Raw genomic sequence first — 12,350 nt, forward strand, 5'->3', positions numbered from 1 at the left:
GCACTCATGAACCTTCCTCGGTCAAGGGGTGGGAACAGGCCTGTGATGAGGAATTTACGCATCACCAACGCTGTGCTTTTGACTTTGATTTCTACTCGCTGCTGACCTCGTCGTCCTCAAGATTGAACACATCATCCCTCCCTCCAATTTGTCTCTACAACGTGACCAAGCCAACCCTAGATACATACTCATAAACAGTGGCACAAACTCCCAAAAAAACTTACTTTTTTTTTTTTTTTTTCTTAGCAGACGGTCATGGACAGGCTTTATTTTATGGAAAACAACAGTCGCATAGTGGAGTGCAAGACCCACCGTTGTGGTGGTTTTTCCACCGGAGAGCACATAATTATACTTTTTACGCCGACCGAGTTTAAGATTGCGTGCTAGCCAAGAAATTGCGTGCTAGTCATGCCAAGCCTAGCTCGCCTAGCTCCCATCCCCACCTCTACGTAGAAAAACTCTCTTTTTTTTTTTTACTCTACTGTCTATTATCATCATCATTGCACCATTTTTTGGATTTGTAAAACGTGCCTCTCTTTTACTAGCAGCTTCCAAGAGAATAATCTATGGCTAAGGACCGATGAAGGCCTGCAGCCAATTGTTGGGCTGACTTGATCGTCTGGTCACATTCTTTGCTTAGTAGGCTGAGAATCTCAATTACCTTGCCAGGCACACACCACATTCCTTTGTTTTTTTTTAAAGCCTTTTTTATAATATTTTCAAGAGCTAGCTTGTCGCTGCGACTCGGTCTGTGTCTGACTTTCAAGTGCTAATCACCTTTTAATTAATAAAAGCCGTGTCACCCGTTTCAAATGATATTATTCCCTAATCATGATGTTTATATAAAACTTCTCATGCTCTTTGTCTAATTTCATATGCCGTCCTATACCAATACTTTGGGAAGAGGATAACATGTTTGGTCTACAAGGAAAATATAGTCTATCTTAAACAAAGCATGGCACTGAGAATAGCTCTTAAGCCTTTCCCACGACACTTCAATTTTTTTTCCCTGATTCTTTTAAATGGTCGGAAATTCATGGTTGGCTTGGGTGGTAGTCGTATGCTGTGTGGAAATGGGACTACTTCCCTTGTACACATCATATGATTCATCACCACATGTGGCAAGGCCATTGACTACGAAAAATGAAGACATTGCCTAACTAAATCTGATACAAAGGTCGGCATTGGGTGGGACGAGAGGGTTGATTTATAATATAAAGCAGTGCGAATGGTAATAAATGCACATCCACGACCCTCTCTGTATTACTCAACAATGGAAACCACCTCCACCATAGCTGGCCTTTGGCTTTGGAGCAAAAGTCTATTCCATGTAGCCTGCAGGCAGCCACGGAAATGTGACCCCAAAAGCCACCCCACGTGCACCCATTCCTATTCAAAGTCTATTCATTCAAATCCACAGTAATAGGACGTGACAAATTAAAACCCCTGTCTCTGTGTTTTGAAATAATGAAAATTTGATATCTAAGATAATGACTACTGTTTCGTACTTGTTTTCTAAAATAATTTTTTATTCTTTAAAATTAAAAAATAGAAAAGTTTGTTCGATAATCAAAATTCATAAAATAGTTTATTATTTTAAAAAATAAAAAATAAAATGTTTTCTAATAATATTTTTAAATTGCTTTTAACCACTTTCATTTATTTCTTTTTAAAATATGGAACATGATTAAAAATAAAACATTCCATATAAAAATATTTTTAAAAATATAAAAGAAATAAAAATTCAAAATATTTTATATTTCAAAAAAAAAAATTATTTTACAAAACATCGTAACAATTTTCAAAAATTATTTTTTAAAATTATTTTTGAAAACTTTTCTCAAATAAAACTTAAATTTTTCGACATACTTCGTAGAGTAGGATGAGAGCAAGGGAAAAGAAAGGTAACCTAAACAACCCTCTTTATAATATAAATATGAGGTACAAGAGAGAACTCCAAATATAGGAGAGGATCCAATCAAGAAGGAAGAGTTAGGAGAAGATACATATAAGCTTCCACCAAATTGTCTTCTTTTGCAAAACTTCTTTTTGGCTGAGGAGTTTTATGGGATGTGATTTTTAATTTCTTTCTATAGTTGGATCGGCCTTCGATGGGTTTGCGCAAATTCTTTTCGGGTGGTGGTAAGTATTTTCCGAGCCATGTATGAGTGACCCCTTCAATTGATTATTGAGTCGAGGGGTGAAGAACGCGTGCTTGTTAAATAAAATGGAGTCCAAAAATGGCGTACACGGAGGTGCCTATTGAAATCGTAGGAAGCCGTGTGGGTAGTAACGTCTAACAATTTTGTCTGAATTTTGAACAACTCTTCATAACTTTGGGTAGACTTTTGGTGTCATCTGTGAGGTGACTCGTAGCCATAGGTGACTTGTATGCATGCCAGCGAAAAACAAGAAAAACGAAGGTTTATTTCAATCACAATTTAATGAGGGCTTTAAAGCTTGGTAGGTGTTATAGATTTTGATTGTCATAGCTTTTTTGTGAACGTTGTGGTGTACAGATTTTAAATTACTTTTGAAAATTCAACCACCATGGACTTGAAAGATTCAATTGGTAGAAGTTGAGAGGAAATGATGTTGTTTTCTAAAATAGTGTTTTAATTTTGAGAATTTTTTTAAAATTCTTAAAAATATTTTGAAAATTCGTATATGGTATATGTACGGTATTTTATGATTCCAAAATATAATTTTATTCAATAAAATATTTAAGAATTGTTTTCCCTTTTGCAAATAAACTATTTTTTAAGAATTGTTTTTGAAAATATTCTCAAATCAATATCTCATTTGAAATTAAGGCTATGGAATAGGTTAAAGATAAGGAAAAAAGGGGAAGGGGAGGGGGCAGGGGGGAAATGCCTATTTATATACCCTATTAGTATTAGAATTAACACTTCGTATCATAATATTAACATTATTTATTCAATGCATTGAAATTGTTTAATTATATTTACATATATATATATATATATATATATATATATATATATAAACTATAAGTCTCGTAAATTCAAATTAATACTCCATTTGATTTAAAAAATAATTCGTAATATAAGCATATTATGAAATATAGTATCATCATACAAAATTATCATTTTTATAAAAGAAAGTTCAAAATATTTTTAATTAGGTTTTGTTGTAATATAAGTATATTTATATTGTAATTATAATATATTTTTATTGTACCTATATTTTTTATAATAAAATAATTTTAAAAATTAAAAATTGATTAAACATTCTCCATCATTTTCTTATTCTTGTAGATAATCCAAATAAAAAATTAAATATTCTATTTTTCTTGAACTCAATACAAAAACATGTGTGGACCCCGCATTTCGGCTCATGTGTGACTTGGAGTCGCCACTTATTTCTATTTTATTTTTAAAGGGTAAACAAAATAAGAAAGAAAAAACCTAAGTGTGACTCCTTATTTTGGAAAAGGTGGTTTGTGAAAAATCAGATCGGGTTCGGGGGTCAGGTTACTTATCGGGAAGGTACGGTAAAGACCGTAGCACCCTTCTAAGTCCTTAAAATCGGATCTTTACTAATAAAATGAAACAATCATGACAATTGATTAATCGAGCATAGATATCAAATGAATATAACTTAAAACAAAATAATTGAATGAATAGGAGAGGCAAATAATGTACCTGAGTGTCGTGCTCCCTTCAAGCATAAGTTTGATTGGCTTCAAGCCAACTTTCTCTACTCAGCTCTAGCTCTCTCTGTCTCTCTAGCCAAACTTCCCTCTCAAGCCCACTTCTCCTAGGTCAGAAAACCTCCACAAAATCCCTCTGCAACCTCCCTCCTAAAGCACCATCTCTGCCCACGGATCACTTCTCTCCTATGCTCCCCCTCTAATAGAAACGTACCCATCTCCTCCCCGGAAAATATCTCCAGCGAGCCTCAAAAGGCCCCTCCCCTGCAGCTCACTAACGGCCTCAATGCCAAACGAACACTCCTCTAAATATTCTTCCAGATGTCCAACTCTCATTCATTCTTTTATTCCACTACTATGATTCTCTAGCAGCCATCCACGAGTCGACAAGCCTCCACGTGGCAAGCTAGGCAGCTGCAAGAATGACCCAAATGGGGGTCTACAACATGATTTATCAATTTAAAAATATATACATGAAAAAATCATCATTCTTATTTCATAAATATGAAACTCGTTTTATTTTTAATAAAAGTAAAAATTAGAAAAAAAATATAGAAATATGTAAAAAGACACAGTAAATGTTATTTTGAAAATATTTTGTAGAAGTATTTTGGTTTTAAATAGCAAATTATACTATCATCATATATAATAATTTGTAAAGGTTAAAACTCAAAATTTTGGTTTAAAAATTGAATGTTAATTATTACAACTAATGCAGTCGTGACAAAAAAAAAAAAAAAGTGAAATGCTTTGAATTTCAAAAACTTTTCGTTAAAGGACATTTATGACATTTCAACCTATTATTGTATGAAATGAACTTGGAAAAGAATTTTCTCTTTTTTATCCTACCTAAGAATTATCGAAGTAGATGACCATTTCTGGTCATTATCACCCACATTAATTTTCTCTAAAAAAATATTGATATTACAAACTAGATTATTGTCTAATTTTTATAACATTGTAATTCTTTGAGAAAAAAAAAATTATATCCTTATATATTTATAGTGAAAATAATATGGGTGGAGTAAAAAAGATGGAAAGAAAAAATTGAAGGAAATTGAAAAAAAAAATAGAAACAACATTACATATATATATATATGTATGAATGCAATGAAACTTCATCTAGCTCTTTTCTAAATGCAACTATCATATTTATATGGATTAATTAATTTTATAATTTCATATATAACTCATATGACATGACACTACATAAAACTGAAAAACAAGATTGAAAAATTAAATTGATACTAAAACCAAAAAAATAGTTTAATAAAAAATAAAATCTATGTATCTATATAAAGAGTCACACCTTATGGATGACTTTAACATAATATAAAGAAATCTTATCTCCAAGGCAAACTTTAATATTTGCATTAAATTAATGTTTTGAAGTTACAATTTTAATAAAATATATAGAAATCAAAGTCATATGACCTTTTCAAGGCACAGAGTGTCATAAAATAATTTTTGTCGGGTCTTTTTTTAAAATATCTTTAGAATGGTTTTTGTGGTGTCATAGATTTGAAATATTAATTATATTTTATTGTTAAAAAAGAAAAAGAAAAAAAAAAGACTACGATAGAACCCTTGACTCATAACTTTTGACTTTTGAGGCCATTCCAAAAAATTAAAAAAAATTAAAAAAAGTAGTTGATTAAAAGGGTCGGTAAAAACCTTTTTTTTTTTAATTTAATCCTTTATTTATTTATTTATTTATTTATTTATACCTTATTTTGATAAAAATACATTTATTATTTTCTTATAAAAATAATAATTTAAGATATATATATATATATATATATATATATATATATATATATATATATATATATATATATATATATATATATATATTTGAAATGATAAATGAAATTTATGTAAAAAAATAAGTTCAAGTAAAAACATAAGAGGGTTAGATTTACAATTTGGAGATTAACTATCCTTTTAACCAAGTATTTAAAAAAGAAAAAGAAAAAAAGCTGAACGATATTGCAAAGACGTTTGGGCCGGACTTTATAGGGTTTAGGGCTTGGACTGATCTATGATATATTGTTAGTTAGGCCCAAGAGAAACCAAATGAGTGCCAAGCCCTCATTGAACGTGGGCCTGACATGGGAAGGTAAGTAGACCCAAAGTGCAACATAATTTTGAAGTGGGCCGGAAACCAGGCCAACTGGAGCAGTTTATAGTTTATACTACACTATTTGCAAAAAGCTTCGCAAACTTAAAAAATGGGGGCATTCCGAGAATTGAACTCGGGACCTCTCGCACCCTAAGCGAGAATCATACCACTAGACCAAATGCCCACTTGTGTTTCCAACAGTGCTTTAAAATACCTAAATATTTTACTTTAATTCGTCTAAAATGTAAGTCAAAATTTTAAAATGAGAAAGTCAATACCAGGTCTCTCAATATGAAAAGGTCCCAAAAATTATTAATTTTTCACGACTATTCGTGCACTCACTTTTTCCCAATCTTCATTTGAAGTAGAAAAGGATGGTTATATACATATAATCACCAAAATCTTGTGTTATCATGACAAATATTATTATTTTTTAATAAAATATATCCAATTATAAAATCATCTTTAATATTTTATGCCACGCTTGAGCTAATTTTGAGCAGCTAGTAAAAGGTTAACTAGAAGAGGATTGATGTGAATTGAGCTTACTCATGTTTCTCAATATATTAACTTTAGTCTTATGAAGAGGCTTTTGGCCATTAGGATATTTTATATCAATGGACAACAACATTTTAAGTAGTTAGAAAAATGTTTCATCAAATAAAATTGGATTACATTCATAAGATTTTAAGGAAAAATGTAATAACATATTTTTTTTTATGTAAGTATTATTTGTTTTACTTTCAATAGACACTTATGCTTTTAAAGTATGTTTACATGATTAAAAATAACTCACATCGTATAGGATACCAAAAAGTAATCGACTATTTCTTTCTATATGTAATTTTGATAAGAGTTTAGCGAACTCGTCTTTGCCTTGAGGCCAATAACCATTAATGCTTTTGTTAACCACATGTAGAATATCTGGTGTAATCAGGTAGGTTAACTAGTACATATCTTTTATTTATTTTAGTGTGTAACTAATTTACATATTAAGTGCCTTTTTTTTTTCTTTCTCTGCTTTGCTTTTCCTCTTCTTTAAAGTAAAGAAGCTTCTTAGAGTTGGCTTTTGCAATTGCAATTTATCTTTGACTTCTTACCTTGAATTCAAATAAGACCTTTTTGTGGTTAAGTGACTTCGTTCCAAGTCTTCCTATTCCCTTTGCTTCTGATTACTACTCAAAAAGTGTTATTTGATAGCTTGTAATTGATCCTTTTAAACACTTTTGAGTAGTAGTTAGTGCCTTTTAACCCAATTAGCATGTTAAGGCCCCTTGCAATCAATTCTAATCAAATTGTGTAAGTTTTGGTGTTTTTGTTAGCTTTTTGATCACCAAAGTAATATGAGATTGAGGAGAGTTTTATGGAATCCTTGGCAAGCAATGGGAAGTTTAGAGGAATGAAGAATCAAAGCCTTGAAGCACTTTTTCCATAAGCAAAATCCGGAATGCAAGGAGAGAAGCAAAGAGGAAAAAAGCAAAGAAGAAAACAGAGGACAGCAGCTGCAGTCTTCTTTCGCACTTTTGGAGTACTTTCCGAAGTCCATTTTCTACATGCTATATATCATTTCAAAGCTCAGGAAGTCAAAAATCCAATGCTTCAAACCGTGTATGATTTGGAGCTGAAATGAGGAAGTTACAGCCATTGGAAGCCAATCACTCCAAGCTGAAGAAAGGCTTCAGAAAAGTGCTGCGAAATCACTATTTTGTTGCGAGATATTTCGCAGCCTTTTTGCACAGTGCTATGGATTTCCCCTGAAGCTTCACGCCGAGATGGAAGCCAAATACCACAAGATGGAAGTCAACTTTGCAAAGGTGTTGAATCAGCTGGTTGCTGTGGAGTAATTTCGCAGCCCTTTTTGTACATTTGCAAAATCTCGCAGACCTCATTTTCACCTGCGAAATGGTCCTGAAGCTTCCCGATAGCTGTGCACCGACTCTTTTAGATCTTTTCTTCTGATATTTTTGTGTCTAAATTTCCATTTTCTCCTTGTATTCAGCCACTCATGTAATTCCTTAGTTAGGAAGTATGTAAGGAAGGGTAAATTACCTTCCTATATAAACTCTCAGGAGGACTCTTGGAGGAGGTTGTTCCAGGAGAATCTATCATAGATATATGTAAGCAACGAACAGAGCACTTGCTCTGTTTTTTCTATATATTTTTGTTTTCTTGTTCTTTTTCTTTCTAGCCAACCAAACTCTGAGGATTTTTCCTCAGAGGATGAGTGGCTAGGTTCTTTGTCTCTTGGAGTGAAGAAAGCCAGGTAAGTTTCCACATGCATAAATTGGAAGTTTTGTTGTTTTAGTTTTTAATGAAGAGAAAGTGTGACCCGTTAATGGTTTTTATCTTTTTAGTTAACTTAAAATGCCTTTAAATCACCTGGGCCAACACTTGGTAAGGCAAGTGATTTCCGTCCATGGAGATGCACTAGTTTACCTCTTGCGAGCCTCTGGGAGGTGACTTGAAGGTAGGATTTTCTAGAATTGCCAACACTTGGTAAGCTTTTGGACTCCAAGGAGACATCCATTAATTATCTCTTGCGAGCTTTTGACGGAAAGTCCAAAGTTAAAGGTCACCTTGAATGGCAAGTGCTAGGTGAGAGGTATGAGCCATTGCAAGGTGCATCAGTGAGAGGGATTTAGTGTTTGAACCCATTAATGGGAAGCATCTGTACAACACCAATTGGAGAAGGAACTATATGTTAATTCTCTAATGCGAGGAAAAGAAACAAGTGACCGGAACTCTCATTTTTGTATGATGAATCTAAGCCTAGTGATCTAAACTCCAAGAAACACTTTTCTTTGTAAGTAAAATTAGTTACTATTTTTAGTTAGCTTAAAACCAAATCTTTCCTTTTTCATTCAAACATCTTTATGTTTTCTTTTAAAGCTAACCTTGAAATGAAAAGACACAAATTCAGCTTTGAAATAATATCATTTGTGAAGTGAAAACCCATCCCAGTGAACGATCCTAGAGCCACTATGCTATAGTAGCTTTGTCTTTGCTACCCTAGTATATGGTGTAATAGGTTATAAATTTTGTTGATTAATCCCTCAATCAAGGAGCACCAGCTGGACACGAATCAGCTGAGACACCAATTAGGCATGAATCAGCTTCCCCAATCGAAGCCCTTAAAACCTAAGTACTTTTTTTTTGTTCGATCAAATGATTGATTTAGATTTAGAATTCCTCTTTATTAGGAAGAGAGTGTGGATCGGGTGTCCTCTTGGATGTTCTTCGTTGTATCATATAAAATCGTGAGATCATTTAGATAGATATGCACTCATACGAAGTCAAATAAAAAATTGCGAGATCATATAGATAGATTTATACTCCTATGAAGCCGAGTTGTTAGGAAATAAACCTCACAAAACACCAAATTAATGAAGCAAATAAAAAAACGAAATAGTGTAGACAAAATCAACACATGAAATTTACGTGGTTCATCCAAAATAGACTACATTCATGGAGCTGTTGCAAATCTTCACTATCTCACAAACCCAAAACTCAATTACACCAAAAAAAAATAATACCCAAAACTCAATTACACCCAAAAAAAATAATAATTCTTTAACTCTAAAGAGAACCTCACCTTTTCACTCAAAGAGTTGTATCACTCTTTTTCTCTCAACTTTGAGATGGAGAGAATGATGAGAAAGACCTCTATTTATAGGACACTCCCACCGCCAAGTTTTCATATAGATCATACACTATTGCCAAATATATGAATGACAATATATGATTTAGACTTACTTGTATCCATAATTTCCTCTTCCAACATTCTTTATATATATCATACACACACGTATGGTTGTGAAATTCTCTGTGCATATTTTGTATCCTAAAATCAAGGACTTTCTGACCAATACAAATAAAGTATATGTTAAGGATTAATTTTAATACTATTTATAATAATTTGTTTCATTTTATATGGATATTATTATTTATAGGTCCAAGAGACTCTGTAACTTTAAAAGGAGTCTATATGATTAAAAGTAATCTATTGTATATATATAATAACACAAACTTCTTCACTAATTGAGGTAGGATATCATAAAAAAATGTTTTAAAATTCTTCATGTTAGATTTTAAATTTTAACTTTTTATATAAATAAATTTGTTTGATAACATATTAGTTATATCATAATCATGCCCAACAAATTTAGAAAACCAACAAACTGGATGATACATATAAAATATGGGCTTGATAACATTTATGCATTTCATGAGAGAACCTCCCAATCTAACCAAAACACAATTCGTTTCGTAACTCCTCCTTCAACTATCCTATAAATTTTTTCAAAACAAATTGGAGAAAAGAAAGAAAGGAAATTCGTGAAAGAAAATATTTTTTAAAACAACATCCCATTGAAATCTAATTAAAAAATGCTACAATTTTTGTTACTTTACTAAATGTGGGGAAGTTAATTGTTTTTAAGTTCTAAAGTCTAACAAGAAACTTGCATGCCACTCAATAGACACCACAAGAGCATGGTAGTTACTCACTTAGTTTTTTATTCTAAATTATTTTTTAAATTTAATAATATTTTTTTTAATATACAAAACGTTAAATTTCAATCGATTTGGAGTTTGTTTGAATAATGATAAAAGTCAACGAAGTTATAAGAAATTAATTAGAAGTTAGGCACACTCAAAGATGTATTACAAAGAAATCAATTACTATTTTAAACAAAATTGAAAAAACTTCTACAAATCAATATTTTTTATCATTCTAATCGAGGTAGAAATAGGATAAAAATTAGTTTCAAAAAGCAAATATAAGTAAAAAAGCAATGTTTGATTAATCAATTGGTTTATTTCTCTTTTAAAATTAAGGCCATAGGTTCAATTCCTTATTATGTGCCCCTATAAGTCCTGGTTGAATCCGCCGGTGATTCTAATTTCTATTTTATTGACATCGTTAACGTTAGGTAACAAAATTCCAACACTAAGAAATTAAAAAAAAAAAAAAAAAAAAAAGAGTGCTTTAATAATAGATCCGGAATCTTTTGGGGTCCTATTACAACTTAGAACAGAAAGGAAAGTGACTGCTCCATACAAAAAAAACTGTGATGATAATAAATATATATTTTTTTAATGGACTTTCTTAACTAGTACGTTTAAGATTGTCATATCAAAACATGACTTTTTCAAAGTCCTCCGGTTTGCGAGGAGGGGAATCCTAGTTTCTTCATTGCATTAATTTAATTTGGAACCAATATTCTTGAGTTCGGGGCCCATTTTTGAAATACGAAAATGGGCGTTTTAACCGAATTCACATTGATTCCGTGTTACATCTTGTGGGACCCGACGTCGTCCCGATTTTAGGACGACACCTTGGTTTACTGCATGCGCAGTAAACTCCCGGAACGGTCATACAAAAGTCTAATAATTATTTTGTTAAGACTTATAAATATATACTTGCCCCCGTACTAAATTATTTTCATTTTCTAACCAGACAAAATGTATAGTTAATTGGAAGAATCGAATAGAAAATGAAATTGAAGTTAAGACTTAAAATAATTGTTGATACAAAGTAAATTGGAGTCGAATTCTTATTACATTGTATCTCTCAGAGCTTCTGACCAATGATGGGGAACTAGGTGAGTTTCTTCCATACACAAAGGATATTAGAACAAGTAGTTTGGGCATGCCCCTTTAAAGATTAAGTTAAACGAAGATAGATCAAATTCTTTTAAGGAGAGAATAAGTAGACCAATTTCAGCATGCGTACCTTGTTTATGCTCCAGGAAGGTTTTTATAGTGCTCAAAGGAAGCCACTTTAGTTTTGACTAAACACTTTGACTTTCTCTATAATAATGACTGTCTGGCCTGCAGGTGGCAGGACAATCATTATAGCTTTGAGCGACTGGTAGATGTTGTAAAAAGATATGGCATGAAGTTTGATCGTGTAGTTACTCGTCCCTTCAACCTACTAGTGGTGTGGGGTTGTGTGCGGTAATTAATTTATATAGATTTGAGGATTGTGGGAGGTCTCATCAGTTATTCCTTACGAGATATGAATGATTATGCAAGTCAATGTACCTTGAAAATTGACTGGATGGTTCTTTCCGTTTAAGGAGTCCGATCCTACTTGCTGTCTGGCCTCATGGTTTAGATGAAAAACCTTGAATCCGGACAGATGTGAAACGTGGAGTAGAGTCCCTACAATAATTTCTATATTCTTGAGTCAAGTCAACGACTCTTTCTTTGCAAGGGCACAAATAAATATATATTTTATATTTTAAAGATGTGTTTTTTATGGTGGAGAATGAGAATCAAAAGAGAAAAAATTCCAAGATTGGAACTAAGGGAAGCTGAGGGTGAAGCAAGCTGAGGGTCCCACATGTGTTAGTTCCACATCAATTCGAATAAATGATTCATCAAGCTGTCAGAGATGAATTGTCTGTGTCGGTTTGGTTGGGATTGTAACAGATTGAAACTCAGAGATGATTGTAGGCCGTGGGACTGGTGGATTTTAGTGGCACGTGGACACTTGATTTCCCTTTGATCGTCAAGACTGGTCCTCACTTCCCCCACCATTGGAACACGGGG

General features: G+C 32.5%; 1 non-coding gene across 1 annotated transcript; it reads right to left on the reverse strand.

Annotated features, from left to right (window-relative positions):
* Window positions 1-5,907: 5,907 nt before the first annotated feature.
* TRNAP-AGG lies at window positions 5,908-5,979 on the reverse strand. The gene has a single exon. It is a non-coding gene; the product is annotated as a tRNA-Pro (tRNA).
* Window positions 5,980-12,350: the final 6,371 nt, after the last annotated feature.

Source organism: Vitis riparia, chromosome 8, assembly GCF_004353265.1.
Source record: "Vitis riparia cultivar Riparia Gloire de Montpellier isolate 1030 chromosome 8, EGFV_Vit.rip_1.0, whole genome shotgun sequence".
In the NCBI taxonomy this organism is placed as follows: domain Eukaryota; kingdom Viridiplantae; phylum Streptophyta; class Magnoliopsida; order Vitales; family Vitaceae; genus Vitis; species Vitis riparia.